At 37.1% G+C, this 16,164-nt stretch overlaps 1 protein-coding gene and 1 long non-coding RNA gene across 6 annotated transcripts in view; both read right to left on the bottom strand.

Annotated features, from left to right (window-relative positions):
• Nfia (nuclear factor I A) overlaps positions 1–16,164 on the bottom strand; it is a 378,241-nt gene that overhangs the window by 346,858 nt on the left and 15,219 nt on the right. The gene's annotated exons all lie outside the window — the stretch shown is intronic.
• LOC125355232 overlaps positions 1–16,164 on the bottom strand; it is a 30,765-nt gene that overhangs the window by 8,406 nt on the left and 6,195 nt on the right. The window contains exons 2-4 of the long non-coding RNA XR_007211620.1: positions 14,650–14,661; positions 14,214–14,220; positions 9,252–9,263 (exon numbers count right to left, since the gene is read on the bottom strand). This is a non-coding gene — a long non-coding RNA (uncharacterized LOC125355232). The remainder of the gene's footprint in view (positions 1–9,251; positions 9,264–14,213; positions 14,221–14,649; positions 14,662–16,164) is intronic.

The raw sequence follows: 16,164 nt of genomic DNA, 5'->3' as shown, positions 1-16,164 counted from the left end.
CCTAATAGATGGCAATTGAATTTAATTAACAAAACTCCTTTGACTTAGTTTCATACTGTGCTGGATGTAATGGAATCCTCTCTCTCAGCCCCCCCTTCCTACCTCACCCTCACCCTCTCTCTTTCTCCTAAAAAATCTTTAACTGCCATCTACTTTAGAAATATTAATACATTAAACCTAAAAGATATAATATAGTCATCCCCTTTGCCATGTCTTAAATTTAGTTACTAAATTACATAACATAAAATAATTAAAAAGATACTTTGGTAGTGATACACAGTATAGATTCAATTACCACAATGTTTCCATTAGAGGCACTTTTATAGCATGAATAAAATGCAAATCCTCTTTGTGGATCAATACCAGATCATAATTCTATTCTTCCTCTAAAAAAGGAAGTTAGCCATTATAAATCGTCTTTGCACAAAAATGGTAAGAAGGTATTCCTTTGAAAGTGTGCTGTTAATCCCAATATATTAAGACAGATACTTTCTATATTATACCCATTTTAAAACTAGCTGTCAGCAATATTTGATATAACCATTAACAGAAATTTCATTTACCATTACTTTTCATATTTATTTAAATGTCTGGCACTAAATTCAGAGAGACACTTCAATTAATTAAATAATCTCTTCTAAATAACATCAAGAACACACACAAAAAAAGTTCCTGAGGGATTCTGAGTAAATGTTAGTAGCCTGCCTAGCTTTTGCCTGGCTGGGCACTCTGCGACAAGTTGCTATGATTGATTATTGTGGTATCTCTGAATCTTTGACTTTGAACCATAACCTTTTTTTTTTGCGAACAATGACAGTTGGGACCTACCATTTGCCATCTGTAGAGATGGGGGGCGGGGGGAAGACTTCTCGTACATTAATCAACCAATTAAGAACAGACTTAAACAAAACACTAAAGCATAATAAACCCCTGACTGCTTAATAGCTTTCTACTTTTAATAGTAGTCTTCCTGCAGTCTGCTCAGAAGATTAGAAGCAATCTATTCAAGTCTTAACAAAAATTGCATGAGAACAGGGGAAAAAGTAAACCCATCCAAACCACACATTTTAAGTTGTAAAAACAAAAAAATGATACTTAAGGTTTAGGAGCTCAAATCAAAACTTAAGAGTACAATCTCTACAGCAAGGCATCAAAAAGAAAAGAAAAGAAGAAATTCTCAAGTTCATACAAATATGGCACCTCTCTTCACTGGTACATACAATGATTACTACGTAAAAACCAGCCCCTTATTTTGAAATTTTAGATTGCTATATTCTAAAAAACAACATTTATTAATTAATGTATACCATACCACTTGGTATTGAGTAATTTAGCAGAATATGAGATTTCAATGACATGTAGCACAGACCACAGTAAAACAGAAAAACAGGAGAGAGGGATTAACAATGTAGGTAAAGTCTTGCCCTTTGCCAGAATACATCCATCAATATAAATATTTAAATACTAAGGCATTAAGTAATTTGTGGATTAAAAAATAAGTCGGGGGCTGGGGATATGGCCTAGTGGCAAGAGTGCCTGCCTCGGATACACGAGGCCCTAGGTTCGATTCCCCAGCACCACATATACAGAAAACGGCCAGAAGCGGCGCTGTGGCTCAAGTGGTAGAGTGCTAGCCTTGAGCGGGAAGAAGCCAGGGACAGTGCTCAGGCCCTGAGTCCAAAGGCCCAGGACTGGCCTAAATAAATAAATAAATAAATAAATAAAAAGTCGGAAATAAAACAAAAAAATCAGAGTTGGTATCTATCCAAAGATGGCCATACCCATAGAATTAGAGGTCTTATACAGTAAGTGCAGAGAGAAAGTAAAGCAAATAAAAGAAAACATGAAAACCAGAAGAATAACATAAAGATGTCATCATCTGCATCTGACATAATTATCTGAACAGGAAAAAATAATTTCACAGACTAATTATTGGCTGAAAATATGTAAATATAACTGGATCACTATAGGAAAAAAGTCAACTGCATTTCTACACTAAAAGTAATAGGGTAAATATAGCTTGAAACACAACAGAAGAAGCTTCCCAGAAAATTTTAAGACCCAAATAAAGAATAATTCAATATAATCACACACATAGTCAAAATAGACATACCATGTTCATAGATAAAAAAATCTAATAAAATGTTATCAAATTCCCACATCTGTAGAAATCATTTAGCAGGCGAATTAGCAACAGAATTTTTCTTGACCCTTCATATTGTACTCAGAATAGTAAAATGTCAAAAATAATGGGAAGCACTCTTGAGAAAAAGAAGTGTGAAGATTTGCTTTATCAGTATCAAGACATGTTGCAAGTATTTAGTGGCAGCACCAGATGAACATAATGATCAATGGAATAAAACGGTGAATCATCTAAGGATCACTGAAGATCCATAAGTGACAGGGAAAACTGTTTGTTCATAATGAAAACATGGAATTGTATCTGTATCTAACACCATACCTAAAATAAATTCTAGATGCAATATAAATGTAGATGGATGATGAACACATAAAAGTGTATAAAATTACCACATATTATTTTAAGCTTGGAGTAAATATGAATGTCTAAAACAAGACACAAAGGCACTAACAATGGACTAATAGGCTTTACTATATTAAAATTAAGAAACTTTATTAAAAAACTTGAAGAATCTAAGACAAGCTGCAAACTATAAAAAGTCATTTGTAAAAATATAACTGGCAAAGATTAGAATTAAGGACCTATTAAAAACACCTACCAAGCAATGTAGAAAAAGTTAGCAACAAAATAGGAAACAAAAAAGTCAGTAAAAAGACAGGGAAGGAGAATAGCAAAATGGTGAAACAAAGGACAAAGGGTGAACCAATGCAACAGAGATACTCACAAGACACTATGTTGGAAATGAATTTTACAACTTGGGATGGGGTGGGGAGTGGGAGAAAAATGTTAAAGGGGGTAACAATGTTTGACAAGAAATGTACTCATTACCTTACTTACAAAAACTGCAACCACTCTGTACATCACCTTTATAATAAAATAAAATAAAGTTTAAAGACAGCAACAAGCCTGGCCCTTGTAGCTCAGGCCTATAATCCTATCTACCCAGGAGAGTGAGATTTGAAAATTAGAGTTTAAAGGCAACACAGACAGAAAAGTTGGTGAGACTTCTTATCTTCAGTTAATCAGCAGAAAGCCAGAATTGTAGTTATAGCTCATGTGTTAAACAGCAGGCTTGAGCAGAAAAAGCCAAGTGATATTGGGAGGTTTTAAGTTCAAGTCCCAGTATGGGTATGAGAAACTTTTTTAAATTAAAAACACACTAAGAAGTAAAAGGAAAGAAAGCTGCTCACACATTTACAAAAACATGTTTAATCTCATAAATAACCTTACTAAAAATGCAAATTACGGTAGCAAAATACAACTTCAGAACCTCTAGACTGGCAAAAAGTAAAATCTGGTACTGGCAGCTTTAAGTGGCAAACAGTGGAGATGATACAGAGATCAATCTTGAATACAAGGCTACTGACAGCAAATGTGTAACTTGGTATAACTAACTACTCAGTGTGACAAAATCCCACTATTTTAAATCAGTTTACTGCTCTCTGTGCAAACAAGGCAGATATAGTCACAGAAAAGGTAACACCAGCTTGAACCCAAACGATAATCCAAAATTCTGCTTGATTTAAAATATACCATCCCAAACATTCCATTTTGAGTACTGAGTATGTTTGGTTTAAAATAAACATCTATTCTTAGGAAGTGTTTAGGAACATGGGCAAGGTCTGGCATAAAAAGCTGAGCATTGTTTATGAAAAATATAGATAGCATTTTATAAATACTATAATGTTACATATTCTTATATATTTTCTCTCTATATATACATATATGTATGTATGTATACACACACACACACACACACACACACACACACACACACACACCATGAAGTAAGAGTATTGTGGTTTTGTGGAAAGGAATGATGTTTTCCTTCAGTGACAATATTCAGGTATTTGGTTATAAGCCAGGGACAGTGGTATGAACCTGTAATCTCAGCTACTCAGGAGGCTAAGACAGGATGATCATTTGAGCCTAGCCTTTTGAAGCCACTCTAGGCGACACAAGATCCCATCTCAAAGAAAAGAAAAATTTGCCTTTAAAATTGAGAATCTACGAATTATCTTCACAGAGTTGAAGCTAAAATGATAAAAAAAGATGAATTTAACTGGATAATCTCATCTATAGCTATCAGAACTTCAGTGCACCCATTTCTGTAGGAGCACAGGTATTTAATTCCTTTAAAAGGTCTTCTACTTCAATATGCTTTCCCAGCTGTGCTAAACCAAGAAAGAAACAATACTGTCTATGCATCAGTACTTTGACAGAATGGAGGTGAGCACCTTCTCTCAGATACAAAATTATAATGAGGGCTGGGGATATGGCTTAGTGGTAGAATGCTTGCCTTGCATGCATGAAGCCCTGGCTTTGATTCCTCAGCACCACATAAACAGAAAAGGCTGGGAATGGCACTGTTGCTCAAGTGGTAGAGTGCTAGCCTTGAGCAAAAAGAAGCCAGGGATACTGCTCAGGCACTGAGTCGAAGCCCCAGGACTGGCAAAAACAAAAAACAAAACAAAAATATAATGAGAGAAGTAATAATTAAATCATTTAGAATTTCACTGATAAGCCTTATAGTGGTTGATAAGTTACTGTCTGCCAGTGAAGATCTATCCAATAAGGGCCTACCTAAGCACATACTCCTCACAACCTGAAATATGTTTGACCAATACCACCAACAAAAACAGAGGAGCACAGAATGACCAAGAATTTATTGCTAAAGCATCAGCTACATCAACTTCATTTCATAAAAGATGCTAAGATTACACCAATTATCCATTTCAGAGATCCGTAATATAGTAAGAAATTTAAAAAATTAGAATGATTTCTAATTCAGATTCTAAACAAAACCAAACTTTCACATAATTTTAAGAAATAAAAAATAGAGCTATGTACCACTTCGATAACAGATTCATTTTTTTTTCATTTAAAGTTTATCTTTATCAGCATCTGAACAAGAATTTCTCAAGATTATCTTATACCCAACTAGCTATACATTGACCTTGACCCAATCTCACACTCAGAAAGAAACAGAATTGCAAAACAGTTCCTGGCTTGAAACAGCTATACTTAAGATGACCCATCCGTTTGAAATAGTGGCAAAATGCCACAACCCTCTACCCCTTGGCAGAATGTCTTCTCTATAGCTTTGAGGTCCAATTAGAATCTAGGTAGGAAAAAAAAAAGTCCCATTCTATTTTTCTTGTCTCACTGTTATGTTTTTATTGACTGATCACCAAAGAAGATGGTCAGAATCTAATATTTTTTTAAGCATTCTATGAAAGCATAACAGAAAACTTATTTTCAGTCTCTTTAAAGCACATTGATTTTCATGTTTTTGTTTCTCATTATTTTGAAGGCTCTGTTTTTTCTTTAAGAAAGATTTTGTCAAAATGCTTCCATTATCCTTTGCTAAAACCAGTAGGCGCTTTTAGATATGAAAATAGAGCCAGACAGAACACTTTATGGGAAAGTCTGCTGTGGAATGGTTTTGATAATGAGCATGCCCAGAGAAATGAAATCATGAATGCTGTATGTGTTGGGGGAAGAAAGTCTTATCTTGGGCTGGGTTCTGTTTCCCTCAGAGAGGCTTATGTTACCTACAATCAATAGGTCTCCAATTAAACAAAGCAAATTTACATATGCTGGTGCCTTTTGGAGCTGATGAAACTGTTCTAACGGTTTTAATGAGATTAGAGCATTGGATATGAAGAGAAACTTAGAGGAGTTCAATCAAATATAATGGGGCCCAACACCTACTTGTGATATTTTAACTTTTGTACTCCTACACAAGGTGGTCTCTTCCAACTTAGGGTAAGTAACTATGCTGTACCAAAATATGCTGTTAAGTAAGGCTAGATATGCAAACCTACAAATGCCTACTACAGATAAGAATATGATTGACATGCCTTTCCTTGTACAGCCAGACAGAATGTGATGTAAGACCAACAACAAAAACAGTGAGTGTTCACCTTGAGAAAGGACTCGTTTTTAAATAAAATTTCACTGTAACAGCTGAGGCTTTCATTTTCTCTATTCTTGGCATTCCCAGCATATACTAGGTAATGATAAATGACTACTGGTACCATGATGTTTTATGCTCATGGTTGGGTTGGAGCACTGGCCATATTACTCAATTATCTCCAAATCATCTATCTAGGTAAAATAATCAAATAAAAATTAAGACCAGCATCACAGAAGCAAAACATGTAGCCTGTAAGTTTATAGTTGTCCTGTAAGTGGATCTAACATCTAGATCCAGAATTATAACTATGTACATGTCAAACTTCTTTGGATTAATATGAAACTGGATTTAGACAATGAAACAGAAATCAGTTTAACAGGGTTAGCAGTAGAGTGCTTGCCTAGCATGCATGAAACCCTGGGCTTGATTCCTCAGCACCACATATATAGAAAAAGCCAGAAGTGGTGCTGTGGCTCAAGTGGGAGAGTGCTAGCCTTGAGCAAAAAGAAGCCAGGGACAGTACTCAGGGCCCAGGACTGGCAAAAACAAAAAACAAAAAACCTATTCTCACAAAAAAAGAGAGTAGTAATCTTAGAATCTTGGAACTAAGTTAGACAACAAAAAATACTGTATATATTACAAGCTTCTGGGGAGCACTTATTACTTCATTTTTTAAAAATCATACGATAAAGTTAGTAGGTACGGGTGGCTCATGCCAATAATCTACACTATACAGGAGGCTGAGATCTGAGAAAGTTCAAAGCCAGGCTGAGCAAGTATGCATGTGAGTCTGTTATCTCCATTTAACCACCAAAAAGCCACAAGTGGGCCTGGGGGTCAAGTGGTAGAATGCCAGTCCTGAATCAAAAAGCTAATGGAGAGCCCCAGTACTGTAAAACTGTAAATAAGTAAGAAATAAAATAATACTGTAAGCTTCTCAAGTTCTTTTCTCCTCTACCACTGCACAAAGATACTAAGTGACAGGTCCTGGGCCCTCCACTGTAGACTACAGGAGACAACACAATTCAGCCCCTGCCCAGAGAGAAAGCACAGCTCACTCTGGAAGACAAATGGGGAGGAAAGTTTCATTATGGTGCAGGAAATTAATGAGAGTACTAACACATTGTTAATGGAAATTAGGGCTACACAGGGAATGATCTTTACCTCAAGTTGGGATACTTGGGTGATGGGAAAGTGGGAGAAAAATGGAGGAGGGAATAACAAGTTTGGCAAGAAATGTACTCACTACCTTGCATATGTAACTGTAACCCCTCTCTACATCACCTTGACAATAAAATTAAATTTAAAACAATAATGTTTAGTCTATTCTGAAATTTTTTAAATAAAAGCTTTCTTGAAGAAAGAATGATAGGGTTGAGTTTTTGTTTTGTTTTTTGTGTTTTTTTGCCAGTCCTGGGCCTTGGACTCAGGGCCTGAGCATTGTCCCTGGCTTCTTTTTGCTCAAGGCTAGCACTCTGCCACTTGAGCCACAGCACTGCTTCTGGCCATTTTCTATATATGTGGTGCTGGGGAATCTAACCCAGGGCTTCCTGTATTAGAGACAAGCACTCTTGCCACTAGACCATATTGCCAGCACCAGGACTGAGTTTTTAAAGTAAACCTAACGTTAGGCAAGCAAAGGTAAGAACATTCCAGGTAGAAGGAACAATACAAGGAAAGGAACAAAAACATACCTCCATACATTATAATAGGCAAGAAAACAAGGTGGTCATGTGTGTTCATACACAGAAATTTTTATCCTTGCATATACTCTTTTCACTTTCAAAGACAGCCGGTCCACTGGTTAGCTAAGCCCAGAAAGACCATTTATTCACCTTAAGTAGTGTATTTTTTATCAAAATCCAATTACCCACACTGTCCTGATGACAAGAAATAACACACAGTAAAGCTGGGCACTGGTGGCTCAAGTCAATAATGTTAGCTACTCAGTAGGTTGCAGTCTGAGGTTCATTGTTCAAAGCCAGCTTGGGCAAAAAAGTTCATGAGGCTCTTGTCTCTAACCAGAAAAGGCTGGAGTGGAGGTGTGGCTCAAGTGGTAGAGAACCAACATTGAGCACCAACACCAAGAAGCACTGAATTCAAGCCTCAGTACAGGCACCAAAAATAATAGTAATAAACAACAACAACAACCCACAGTAACAGTTAGCATTGTTAAAAAGGCCCCCCTGTCAGATGCCCAAGTTATTCCACAATACTGTCTCTTATGTCCTGAAACCCTGCCTCCAACTTCAACCTCCTACCTCTGAAAGTTCAAAGAATCAAAGATCCATTGGTTCACCGAAATATCATCCTGCTGGGAATATGTGTATGGGGATTAATTCCAAATTTAAAGACAGGCAATCCTTTTTCCAGATGCTGGACAGTTAAAGAATGAGAATACGCTGACACAATTTCCTTCTAAATTAAGAAGGAAAAAACAAAACAGGATGTTAATGTCATTGTTGCAGGCTCAGATCTAACCTGAAAGTACATATCTGAAATATGTGTGTGTGCGTGTGTGTGCATGTATGTATACACATACATACACACATACCTATATATATTAGCATGAATGAAGAAGGATGGAAATCATTAATACATTCTTCTTTATTTGTGTTGAATGGAGAAATAGGAGAGCAGAAAGAAAAAGATTTTCAACTTTCTCAACTTTTATTATTGGGAACAAGAACACATCAAATATGGCTAAGATCATCGAGTCCACTGTGGTCTGTGTATGCAGGTGGCTTATTGAATCTGAAGGCCAGGTGATTTTCTCTTTGCCTGGAAGAACTGAACATCTCATGGACTGGATCAAGTTTGTCTCACTTCTCCTACTGACAGTTAAACAAAGAAATGTGTCTTGAGTTTCATGATGTCCCACATGTTACTGTGACTAATCCCTAGCCATTCTTATTTACAGTGTTCAGAATGAGTTTCTATGACAATCCCGGGCCATTTTTTAAACGTTACACATTTTCTGCTTTTTGAAACTAATTTTAGAACAAATCATTTGTTTTTGTGTGATCTACATAGAAAAGCGCACATACTCATGGTGGTAGGAATTCTTTTCACTTTTGGAGGACACAACAGGCAAATAGAACAGATAACAACCACAACAAAATCCAATGTACATTATTTGGACCATCAGAATTTGTCGTTGTCATTATTGTTATTGCTCTTTTACTTATCAACCGTACAATTGTTCTTACTCCTATCACCATCTGTACATACTTTCCCAAAAACCCTCACAGTTGTCCCTTAACATTAACATACAGTAACATACAGGGCCCTGGACAAGCTTTTGTCCATGTGCATACATATGTGCTTTCTTTTAAAAAGAAGGGAAAAGGGAGAGCAGCTCCAGACCACTGACAACTTCAAATCCACTGTGTCTGTGTGAAAGGCTTGAGATTGCTAACTTTCTTCAAAGAAAGAAATTTTGATGGCTACACTACTGGGAACTTGGCTGTGTTTTAGAAATTACAACTGCCTGCCAAATGAATTCACTACAGCCGGCTCTCCAAGGCCTTCCCTTCCTTTCTGTTTTGCAGTCTCTCATTCTCCTGCTGTTTAGTTTTCCTGTAACTCTATTTGTTTTATACCTCAGCATTACTAGAAGGATCTCTTTAAAAAGAAAAGAAATAGAGCTTCTCTGTGCCTTACCAGCTTTCTTTAGAGAAAACATAGTGAGCTGCTAAATAACAGAAAATACCCGCACTCCCTGTCTGTCTGGATCTTCTGCATATTGACATAGAAACACTTGATATTAAGAAACAACAACAACTTTAGCCTCATGATTGTAATCCTAGCTACTCAGGAGGCTGAGATTTGAGAACAGCAGTTTGAAGCCAGTCCAGGCAAGAAAGTGTTTTATCTCCAATTACCCACACACAAAAAAAAGGCTAGAAGTTGAAGGGGTGGTTCAAGTCATAGAATGCTAACTTTGAGCAAAAAAGCTAAGAGACAGCACCCAGGCTCTAAGTTCATGCCCTAGAACCTGACACACACACACACACACACACACACACACACACACGTGCGTGCACATACATGAGTACACACTCTCACACACAAAGCAATGTAAACAACTGACATTACAAATGTTTAAAATTCAATATGGCAGGCTATTAGTGAGAAGGACCACAATTAAAAAAAAATCTCAAAACCTCTAAAATTAAATTTCTGAGGAAATTACACCTTAGATGCCAATAACTCATCTCACACTATTTCCTCTGTTCTGTGTCTTTAGATCCCTGTATAGAATCTCAGAAGTAGTTAGAGCTCAAACTATACTTGATAGACTGAACTTCAAGGACACAGTAGAAATGGTCGGTAGAAGCAGCGAGAACAGATCTTCTATGCTAACATCAACCAAAGAGCATCAATCTCGGTGCAAATGGTAACAGGCTACTAATGTTATTCGGTTTACACTGAATTTTCCATCCCCCTTCCTCACGGGATGCAAAAACTAGGGATTCTCAACTGTAAAATGATGTTTTAGGTCTTCCTCAGTAGGAAAGTCTCAGTCTAATGCCACAGCATCAAAACGCGATCATACTTTTGAAACTTCAGAGAAAATAATGTGTTTAGCATTCTTATGCAGTTCCCAAGAACACTTTTTACCTCTATAAATTCAAAAGGAGGGCTTAAGAGTTCTGATACACTAAAAACACCCTGGAGATGAAAACAGGGCACAGAAGGATAGACCACCTACGAATCGTATAACCTAAGACAGTCCCCTAAATCTGCTTCCTTCCTTGCACAAAGGCAATTATTTAAGTTCATATGAATAGCTAGTAAGATCATGTATAAGGAAAGATCATTTAGATATTGTGTTTTAAGAGTACAAGTTTGAGATCTGAGGGATTTGACTTGAATGTTGGCTGTCTGGCTCACTAATGGTATAACTTAAGTGAGTTACTAATACTCTTTGATCCTCTGTTTCCTGAAAAACTGGAATAACCCACAACAAAAATGTTCTACCACCTCCACTCTCACCACTTTCTCCTAAACTAGGAGAAGTCAAAAAGAAAACAAAATTGGGAAAAAAAAAAAAACAGCCAGGAGCCAGTGCCTCATGCTTGTAATCCTAGCTACTCAGGAGGCTGAGATCTGAGGATCGAGGTTCAAAGCCAGCCAGGCAGGAAAGACTGTGAGACTCTTATCTCCCATAAACCTCTCAAAAACTGGAAGTGGCACTGTGGCTCAAGTGGTAGAGACCTATCCTTGAGCTGAAGAGCTCAGGGACAGGGCCAAGGCCCAGAGTTCAGGCCCCATAACCAACAAAAGAAAATAAAAATAAAAAACATGAATGAATCCCAGATAAAATCAAACAAACTCATATCCACAATTTCCCACAGCTAGCAATTTTAAGACATGGTACCCAAATATGTAACCTCCTTGAATTACCTAGTTTGCAGAATGCCCTATTACAAAGCAAAATGAACTGTTAAAACTTTTGTCCTGGGCTGGGGATATAGCCTAGCGGCAAGAGTGCCTGCCTCGGATACACGAGGCCCTAGGTTCGATTCCCCAGCACCACATATACAGAAAACGGCCAGAAGCGGCGCTGTGGCTCAAGTGGCAGAGTGCTAGCCTTGAGCGGGAAGAAGCCAGGGACAGTGCTCAGCCCCTGAGTCCAAGGCCCAGGACTGGCAAAAAAAAAAAAAAAAACTTTTGTCCTCACCTTTGAACTGTGATTTGGTAGAGAAGAGCCAACCATGTGAATTCACAGTAGTGGGTTCCCCTCCAGTCTACCTCCAATTCTCCCTTCCGATCTGCTGTCTCATGATCTGCTTTCACTTAGTCATTACACCTACCCCCCACCACCACCCAGGCTCAGTGGCAAATAAAGTAAAAAGCTATGCATAATCAGTCTTTTCTTTATATAGCAGAACTGAAATGTCTCTTTGAAGAATTGCAAAGCTTTTTGTCTGAAACCTCTGACCTTTCTCAAGAAATCGGAGTCAGTGTAGTTAAAAAATTGTAGGTGGCAGAAATACAAAGGATTACATTTATCCGTTTTGCATGTTTGTCGTCCTTTCTGAGATGAGGGACAAATATCTTTAGAACAATTACTTTTTCAACCTTAATATTTCAGCCTGCAATACCCTCATTCTCAAAAAAAAATCTGTATATGTGTGTGTGTCTATATATATATATATATACTATATATATATATATTCTGCACTCACTCAATATGTTAACTTTTTGTCAATTTTTATCTTCACAATATTATACAGAAATCCAAAAATATACAAATTCCAAAGCACTTTTTTTGTTTTATTTTGTTTTGTGCCGGCCTTGGGGCTTGAACTCAAGGCCTGGGCACTGTTCCTAAGCTTTTCTACTGAAGGCTAATGTTCTACCACTTGAGCCATAGCCCAACTTCCAGCCTGTTTTTTTGTTTGTTTGTTTTCTGTGGGGGGGGGGGGTTAAACAGAGAAAAAGAGTTTTACCAATTTTTCTGTCTGGACTGGCTTCACACTGCTACCCTCAGATCTCATCCTCCTGAGTAGCTAGGATGACAGGCATATGTCACCAGTGCCCAGCCCAGAGAACTTTTTAAAGTAAGATTTTTGTCTATTCAATGAGGAATTTTTAAAGTTTATTTAAATCTTTAAAAAATGTTATTAATTCAGGATACGGAGGGAAGAAATTTCTAAAAGTACATGTAAAAATTAGAATGTTTAAAAAATAGAATTCCTGGGGCTGGGGATATGGCCTATTGGCAAGAGTGCTTGCCTCGTATACATGAGGCCCTGGGTTCGATTCCCCAGAACCACATATACAGAAAATGGCCAGAAGTGGTGCTGTGGCTCAAGTGGCAGAGTGCTAGCCTTGAGCAAGAAGAAGCCAGGGACAGTGCTCAGGCCCTGAGTCTAAGCCCCAGGACTGGCCAAAAAAAAAAAAAAAAAAAAAAATAGAATTCCTGGGCTGGGGATATAGCCTAGTGGCAAGAGTGCCTGCCTCGGATACATGAGGCCCTAGGTTCGATTCCCCAGCACCACATATACAGAAAACAGTCAGAAGCGGCGCTGTGGCTCAAGTGGCAGAGTGCTAGCCTTGAGCGGGAAGAAGCCAGGGACAGTGCTCAGGCCCTGAGTCCAAGGCCCAGGACTGGCCAAAAAAAAATAAAAATAAAAAAATAGAATTCCTTGTTACCCACTTACAAGGCCATACAATAAAATTACTGCTATGGCTATCTTTCCCTGACAGGAATGCACAACAATAGTGAGGCTGTTAAACAGCATCATTACAAATACTTCATTCTCAGAAGTTACTTGAATCTACACTCCAAAAGAGGAACCTCTACCATTAAAAAGAAGTGAAGGGAGACCAACGAAAGGAGTCCATCAGTAACTTACTAACTTCATGATATGCATTCATGCAAAAATATCTCATCCCAGCCATACAAAGACACAAACATTTCTCATGCAAATAAGCTTTGGCCAAATTCTTAATCTAGAATTCTTTCTACATCCTAAACTTTTGTAAACCATTTAGGTCAGTCTTTGAAAATATATTTTCAGGTACTCGGTTTTCCATCAACCGTGTTTTAAGCCCATAATTCTTTTAATTATGTGCAATCAACCTGAATGGTATCTGTGGTTCTCGTGGCTAGTGTGCTATCAAAACTAGCACTCACAACCGTTTAGTAGTTGCTACTGAGGCTTATATGCAGACACACAATATCTTAATTACTCATTCTTGAGTAAACTCTTTAAGCAAGCCCATCCCTCACCCACTTAGAATGTTAAAAAATGCCACAAAGAAGGGCTTCGTGTCATCTCAACACTGAAATCCATCTGTTTTTGCCCTTCTTTGACTTTACTCCTTCTGCAGCCAACATTTTCACAAAAGTTGATGTGAATTTGTCAACCTAAGGACTCGCAATGCCAGCTCCTTTGAAAGTCAATGGAGTATTTGAAAGTGACAATGAAGGGATCTTGTATGTGTAATATTCATTTTATGTAGGAGCTTAAAATTAAGTAACTAATCTCTTTAAGATTAAACTTCACACAACTGGCCATGGGTCCCACAGAGGAAGGGGAAAGAGGCAAGCACTTAATAACACAGAAGAACACAGTTTTAGATATCTGGCATTAAGTCATATATCTGTGATTTTAAGAATAAGATCGATATTGTAACAACACTATTTCTATTCCCCAGTGACAAATATCTTTCCTTACCCAGAATTCCCACTCAGACAAACTATGTGACTAACTCATTATAGCTATCTTCTCCAAGCAGCACGAATGTAATGCACTACCCAATCATGGGCTGGCAAAATTACACAAGGAAATAAAATCACCCCAGCCATAGCAACAAAGACAACAGCCTTATAATGGCAGATGCTACACAGACATTCATACAATTTTTAAACAGTATTCATTTCTAAATGTATTTTAATTTTACTGTTTTTTTAACCCATGGGGCATTTCAGAAATAGCCATTAAAAATAAAGTCAACTTTATTCAATGTAAGCTCAATTCTCTAGCTTATTTTTTTAAATATAATTTAGGATTAATATTTACATTGAACTAATATAGCACAGATTGAATTTGTTGGTCTTTTCTTCTAAAATGACATTGAATGAAGCCTTTAGTTTTTGTACTAAAGACATCGGAACTAATCTCTAAATTCGTAACACAAAAACAGACTCAGTCATATGTGGGCATTAAGAGGAAACCTGTCTCCACTTTTGATTTCTTTCCTTTCTATTCTAAATTTAAAATTTTTAAACTGGTAAGATTCCCTTATTTTCTTGAACACAATTATTGCTTTCTTTTAAATCAATAATACTCAAAGTCTTAAGAAAAGATTCATTTCAGAGCAAAATAAATTTATAATTCTTAATTTTAAAAACTAACTACTAAAGTTAAAATATTTCTGTGCATAATAAAAGATAGGTAAAATTCTGCAGAGCAAAAATATTATATGCAGGTCATATTTTTAAATTATGCTTGTTTTAATGTCAATATCTTCCCTCAAAGTATCTAGAATCTGTTAAACTAACTTAATCTTAGAAAGAAAAAAATTAAACCTGTGTAATATTGCTTCTGTTCACTTAACTTCAACATTCTGAACAAGGAAGAACAAGCCATTCCAAAATTTTACTCCAACACTGACAAGTATTAGATCTCTTCCCCTCCCTCCCTCCCTGCCCCCCCCTTCCTTCCCCCTCTCTCTCAACTAAATGTGCTCTTATTCTATGGCCAAGATCTGAACTCGAACAGCACAGTATTTCTGGAAGAAAGGTTTAGATTTTTCACTTTTTAATTCCTCCTTTGATTCTAGGTAAGTGTGTAAATTATATTACCATTCAACCCTTAGGCAAGAAGATGTTTAAAAAAAAGAATAAAAGACATAAAATGTGTTTAAATATTTTAGGATCACAGAATTTGGAATCAAAAGGCCTGAGTTTGACTCTTGTCCTATACAAGTCACTTGGCCATCCTGAGACTTTTCTTGTCTACTCAGAGGCAAGGTGCATTAATCTACAATCATAACCCTAAAGAGGAAGAGCTGTAGAAAAAAGTGAGCATGGAGGTGTGTGGCTCAGAGATAGACTGATTGCTTAGCATATTTGAAACCCTGAGTTTGAACTCTGGGAAACAAAATAAAACACAGTGAGCTACATATGGGCAAAACTTAACACAGTGACAACTGCAGCACAGACACTCAGTGGAAGGTATGTTGCTACCTTCCTGCTCTCTCCTATTCTCTACTGTCAATTGATCAAGGTCCCAAATCTCTACCACCAAGGGAAGTGTGTGCAAGATATTAAAAGAAATAAATTTAAAGTTCTCAAAGAATAGTACTAGTTATTTATCTTCAATCTCTCTAGTGATTATGATCATCCTAATTATTCCCCAGCCAACCTACTGCATTGAAAGAAAACTAAAACACATAATGTCTTTCAATGTATGAAAATAGAATTAGGGAAGCCTGTTACAATCGCTTAAAGAAACGGAAGTAAAGTAGATGAGAGTGACGGGAGGAGTGAGATTGATTGGGATGCGTTTGTTTACACGTGTAGAAATATTATCACAACAGAAAACCCCCTTGTATGTTAACAAATATGTAAGCTAAATATATGCTA

This window comes from Perognathus longimembris, chromosome 7 (genome assembly GCF_023159225.1).
Source record: "Perognathus longimembris pacificus isolate PPM17 chromosome 7, ASM2315922v1, whole genome shotgun sequence".
NCBI classification, from domain to species: domain Eukaryota; kingdom Metazoa; phylum Chordata; class Mammalia; order Rodentia; family Heteromyidae; genus Perognathus; species Perognathus longimembris.
The sequence above is the reverse complement of the archived record's forward strand: the minus strand, read 5'-3'. Positions and strand labels throughout refer to the sequence as shown.